Source organism: Aristolochia californica, unplaced genomic scaffold, assembly GCF_029961685.1.
Source record: "Aristolochia californica isolate CCGP_79_NKW_82.1479 unplaced genomic scaffold, dmAriCali1.0.hap1 SCAF_2, whole genome shotgun sequence".
NCBI lineage: Eukaryota > Viridiplantae > Streptophyta > Magnoliopsida > Piperales > Aristolochiaceae > Aristolochia > Aristolochia californica.
Window position 1 is genome coordinate 23,527,157 of NW_027181881.1, and position 6,713 is coordinate 23,533,869.

Sequence of the window (6,713 nt, forward strand, 5' to 3'; positions counted from 1 at the left end):
TGTTTCTTGCATGCATATCCACAACACTTAAAACATGTTCGGATCAGTGAGAAGTCCCTTTCCTATCAAATTCCACCAAGCTTATTATTAGGGGTTGTACTAGTGGAATTTCCCAAACATGGATAACAAAACATTGGAGTTCATTTTTAGTGCGTGAAATAATTTTCAAATTTTTATGGCAGACATGGTCTCTAAAAATTTCATTTTCATATGCGTAATATCTTTTTTGTTTACGAGAAAAATGGGGGAGTGAACTCAAGTTTGCATCTGAAAACAAATTTGAACATCCAAAAAATCCTGAGAGAGATAGTTCCAAAAAGTATCTGTGATTTTTGAGGATAGTCAAAAAGCGGGTTGTTTGGCTCGGGTAAATATCAACCCACTTGAGAATTTGATTTTTTCTACTCCTTAAAATTTTTGGATCATTAGGTCCACTTGCATCCTCAACATGTTTCTGGCATGCATATCCACCACACTGAAAGCATGTTAGGATCTGTTAGAAGTCTCTTTCCTATAAAATTCCACCAAGCTTATTATTAGGGATTGTACTAGTGGAATTTTCCAAACATGGATAACAAAACCTTGGAGTTCATTTTTAGTGTGTGAAATAATTTTCAAATTTTTTTTTGCATACATGGACTCTAAAATTTTCATTTTGTTATGCCTTATATCTTTTTTGTTTGTGAAAAAAATGGGGGAGTGAAAACTCAAGTTTGGATCCGGAAACAAATTTGTACATCAGAAAAATGCTGAGAGAGATAGTTCCAAAAAGTATCTGTGATTTTTAAGGGTAGGCAAAAAGTGGGTTGTTTGGCTCCGGTAATTATCCAACCACTTGAGAATTTGATTTTTTCTACTCCTTGAAATTTTTGGATCATTAGGTCCACTTGCATCCTCAACATGTTTCTGGCATGCATATCCACCGCAATTAAATCATGTTAGGATCAGTTTGAAGTCCCTTTCCTATAAAATTCCACCAAGCTTATTGTTTGGGGTTGTACTAGTGGAATTTCCCAAACATGGATAACAAAACCATGGAGTTCATTTTTAGTGTGTGAAATAATTTTCAATTTTTTTTTGCATACTTGGACTCTAAAATTTTCATTTTGTGATGCCTAATATCTTTTTTGTTTACTAGAAAAATGGGGGAGTGAAAACTCAAATTTGGATCTGAAAATAAATTTGCACATAAAAAATGGAGAGAGAGATAGTTCCAAAAAGTATCTATGATTTTTTAAGGATAGGCAAAAAGTGGGTTGTTTAGCTCCGGTAAATATCCAACCGCTTGAAAATTTGATTTTTTCTACTTCTTGAAATTTTTGGATCATTAGGTCCACTTGCATCGTCAACATGTTTCTGGCATGCATATCCACCGCACTTAAAGCATGTTATGATCAGTTAGAAGTACCTTTCCAATAAAATTCCACCAAGCTTATTATTAGGGGTTGTTCTAGTGGAATTTCCCAAACATGGATAACAAAACCTTGGAGTTCATTTTTAGAGTGTGAAATAATTTTTAAATTTTTTTTGCATACTTGGACTCTAAAATTTTCATTTTGTTATGCGTAATATCTTTTTTGTTTACGAGAAAAATGGGGGAGTGAAAACTCAAGTTTGGATCTGAAAACAAATTTGAACATCCATAATATGCTTAGAGAGATAGTTCCAAAAAGTATCTGTGATTTTTAAGGATAGGCAAAAAGTGGGTTGTTTGGCTCCGGTAAAAATCCAACCAATTGAGAATGTGATTTTTTCTACTGCTTGAAATTTTAGGATCATTAGGTTCACTTGCATCCTCAAAATGTTTCTGGCTTGCATATCCACCGCACTTAAAGCATGTTAGGATCAGTTAGAAGTCCCTTTCCTATAAAATTCCACTAAGCTTATTATTAGGGGTTGTACTAGTGGAAATTCCCAAACATGGATAACAAAACCTTGAAGTTAATTTTTTGTGCGTGAAATAATTTTCAAATTTTTTTTTACATACATGGACTCTAAAATTTTGATTTAGTTATGCCTTATATCTTTTTTGTTTATTAGAAAAATGGGGGAGTGAAAACTCAATTTTTGATTTGAAAACAAATTTGAACATCCAAAAAATTCTGAGAGAGATAGTTCCAAAAAGTATTTGTGATTTTTAAGGATAGGCAAAAACTGGGTTGTTTGGCTCCGGTAAATATCCAAGCATTTGAGAATTTGATTTTTTCTACTTCTTAAAATTTTTGGATCATTAGGTCCACTTGCATCCTCAACATGTTTCAAAAATGCATATCCACCGCACATAAAGCATGTTAGGATCAGTTAGAAGTCCCTTTCCTATAAAATTCCACCAAGCTTATTATTAGGGGTTGTACTAGTGGAATTTCCAGAAAATGGATAACAAAACCTTGGAGTTCATTTTTAGTGTGTGAAATAATTTTTAAATTTTTTTTGCATACGTGGACTCTAAAATTTTCATTTTGTTATGCGTAATATCTTTTTTGTTTTCGAGAAAAATGGGGGAGTGAAAACTCAAGTTTGGATTTGAAAAAAAATTTCAACATCCAAAAAATGCTTAGAGAGATAGTGCCAAAAAGTATCTGTGATTTTTAAGGATAGGGAAAAAGTGGGTTGTTTGGCTCTGGTAAATATCCAACCACTTGAGAATGTGATTTTTTCTACTGCTTGAAATTTTATGATCATTAGGTCCACTTGCATCCTCAAAATGTTTCTGGCTTGCATATCCACCGCACTTAAAGCATGTTAGGATCAGTTAGAAGTCCCTTTCCAATAAAATTCCACCAAGCTTATTATTAGGGGTTGTACTAGTGGAATTTCCCAAACATGGATAACAAAACCTTGGAGTTCATTTTTTGTGCGTGAAATAATTTTCAAATTTTTATTTTGCATATATGGACTCTAAAATTTTGATTTAGTTATGCCTTATATTTTTTTTGTTTATTAGAAAAATGGGGGAGTGAAAACTCAAGTTTGGATTTGAAAACAAATTTGAACATCCAAAAAATTCTGAGAGAGAGAGTTCCAAAAAGTTTTTGTGATTTTTAAGGATTGGGAAAAACTGGGTTGTTTGGCTCCGGTAAATATCCAAGCATTTGAGAATTTGATTTTTTCTACTTCTTAAAAATTTTGGATCATTAGGTCCACTTGCATCCTCAACATGTTTGTAGCATGCATATCCACCGCACTTAAAGCATATTAGGATCAGTTACAAGTCCCTTTCCAATAAAATTCCGCCAAGCTTATTATTAGGGGTTGTACTAATGGAATTTCCCAAAAATGGATAACAAAACCTTGGAGTTCATTTTTAGTGCGTGAAATAATTTTCAAATTTTTTTTGCATACCTGGACTCTAAAATTTTCATTTTGTTATGCCTAATATATTTTTTGTTTACGAGAAAAATGGGGGAGTGAAAACTCAAGTTTGGATCTGAAAACAAATTTTAACATCCAAAAAATGCTTTGAGAGATAGTTCCAAAAAGTATCTGTGATTTTTAAGGATAGCCAAAAAGTGGGTTGTTTGGTTCCGGTAAATATCCAACCACTTGAGTATGTGATTTTTTCTACTGCTTTAAATTTTAGGATCATTAGGTCCACTTGCATCCTCAACATGTTTCTGGCTTGCATATCCACCGCACTTAAAGCATGTTAGGATCAGTTAGAAGTTCCTTTCCTATAAAATTTGACCAAGCTTATTATTAGGGGTTGTACTAGTGGAATTTCCCAAACATGGATAACAAAACCTTGGAGTTCATTTTTTGTGCGTGAAATAATTTTCAAATTTTTTTTGCATACCTGGACTCTAAAATTTTCATTTTGTTATGCCTAATATATTTTTTGTTTACGAGAAAAATGGGGGAGTGAAAACTCAAGTTTGGATCTGAAAACAAATTTTAACATCCAAAAAATGCTTTGAGAGATAGTTCCAAAAAGTATCTGTGATTTTTAAGGATAGCCAAAAAGTGGGTTGTTTGGTTCCGGTAAATATCCAACCACTTGAGTATGTGATTTTTTCTACTGCTTTAAATTTTAGGATCATTAGGTCCACTTGCATCCTCAACATGTTTCTGGCTTGCATATCCACCGCACTTAAAGCATGTTAGGATCAGTTAGAAGTTCCTTTCCTATAAAATTTGACCAAGCTTATTATTAGGGGTTGTACTAGTGGAATTTCCCAAACATGGATAACAAAACCTTGGAGTTCATTTTTTGTGCGTGAAATAATTTTCAAATTTTTTTTTGCATACGACTCTAAAATTTTGATTTAGTTATGCCTTATACCTTTTTTGTTTACTAGAAAAATGGGGGAGTGAAAACTCAAGTTTGGATTTGAAAACAAACTTGAACATCCAAAAAATTCTGAGAGAGATAGTTCCAAAAAGAATCTGTGATTTTTAAGGATAGGCAAAAAGTGGGTTGTTTGGCTCCGGTAAATATCCAAGCACTTGAGAATTTTATTTTTTCTACTTCTAAAAATTTTTGGATCATTAGGTCCACATGCATCCTCAACATGTTTCTGGCATGCATATCCACTGCACTTAAAGCATGTTAGGATCAGTTAGAAGTCCCTTTCCTATAAAATTTGACCAAGCTTATTATTAGTGGTTGTACTAGTGGAATTTACCAAACATGGAACACAAAACCTTGGAGTTCATTTTTTGATCGTGAAATAATTTTCAAATGTTTTTTTGCATACATTGACTCTAAAATTTTCATTTTGTTATGCCTTATATCTTTATTGTTTACGAAAACAATGGGGGAGTGAAAACTCAAGTTTGGCTCTGAAAACAAGTTTGTACATCAAAAAAATGCTGAGAGAGATAGTTCCAAAAAGTATCTTTGATTTTTAAGGATAGGCAAAAAGTGGATTGTTTGGCTCCGGTAAATATCCAAGCACTTGAGAATTTGATTTTTTCTACTTCTTAATTTTTTTGGATCAATAGGTCCACTTGCATCCTCAACATGTTTCTGGCATGCATATCCACCGCACTTAAAGCATGTTAGGATCAGTTAGAAGTCCCTTTCCTATAAAATTCCACAAAGCTTATTAGTAGGGGTTGTACTAGTGGAATTTCCCAAAAATGGATAACAAAACCTTGGAGTTCTTTTTTTGAGTGTGAAATAATTTTTAAATTTTTTTTGCATACTTGGACTCTAAAATTTTCATTTTATTATGTGTAATATTTTTTTTGTTTACGAGAAAAATGGGGGAGTGAAAACTCAAGTTTGGATCTGAAAACAAATTTGAACATCCAAAAAATGCTTAGAGAGATAGTTCCAAAAAGTATCTGTGATTTTTAAGGATAGGCAAAAAGTGGGTTGTTTGGCTCTGGTAAAAATCCAACCACTTGAGAATGTGATTTTTTCTAGTGCTTGAAATTTTAGGATCATTAGGTTCACTTGCATCCTCAAAATATTTCTGGCTTGCATATCCACCGCACTTAAAGCATGTTGGGATCAGTTAGAAGTCCCTTTCCTATAAAATTCCACTAAGCTTATTATTTGGGGTTGTACTAGTGGAATTTCCCAAACATGGATAACAAAACCTTGGAGTTCATTTTTTGTGCGTGAAATAATTTTCAATTTTTTTTTTGCATACATGGACTCTGAAATTTTGATTTAGTTATGCCTAATATCTTTTTTGTTTATTAGAAAAATGGGGGAGTGAAAACTCAATTTTGGATTTGAAAACAAATTTGAACTTCCAAAAAATTCTGAGAGAGATAGTTCCAAAAAGTATTTGTGATTTTTAAGGATAGGCAAAAACTGGGTTGTTTGGCTCCGGTAAATATCCAAGCATTTGAGAATTTGATTTTTTCTACTTCTTAAAATTTTTGGATCATTAGGTCCACTTGCATCCTCAACATGTTTCTAGCATGCATATCCCCCGCACATAAAGCATGTTTGGATCAGTTAGAAGTCCCTTTCCTATAAAATTCCACCAAGCTTATTATTAGGAGTTGTACTAGTGGAATTTCCCAAAAATGGATAACAAAACCTTGGAGTTCATTTTTAGTGCGTGAAATAATTTTCAAATTTTTTTTGCATACGTGGACTCTAAAATTTTTGATATTGTTATGCCTAATTTATTTTTTGTTTACGAGAAAAATGGGGGAGTGAAAACTCAAGTTTGGATCTGAAAACAAATTTTAACATCCAAAAAATGCTTAGAGAGATAGTTCCAAAAAGTATCTGTGGTTTTTAAGGATAGCCAAAAAGTGGGTTGTTTGGCTCCGGTAAATATCCAACAACTTGAGAATGTGATTTTTTCTACTGCTTGAAATTTTAGGATCATTAGGTCCACTTGCATCCTCAACATGTTTCTGGCTTGCATATCCACCGCACTTAAAGCATGTTAGGATCAGTTAGAAGTCGCTTTCCTATAAAATTCCACCAAGCTTATTATTAGGGGTTGTACTAGTGGAATTTCCCAAACATGGATAACAAAAGATTGGATTTCATTTTTTGTGCGTGAAATAATTTTCAAATTTTTTTTTGCATACATGGACTCTAAAATATTGATTTAGTTATGCCTTATACCTTTTTTGTTTACGAGAAAAATGGGGGAGCGAAAACTCAAGTTTGGATTTGAAAACAAACTTGAACATCCAAAAAATTCTGAGAGAGATAGTTCCAAAAAGTATCTGTGATTATTAAGAATAGGCAAAAAGAGGGTTGTTTGGCTCCGGTAAATATCCAAGCACTTGAGAATTTG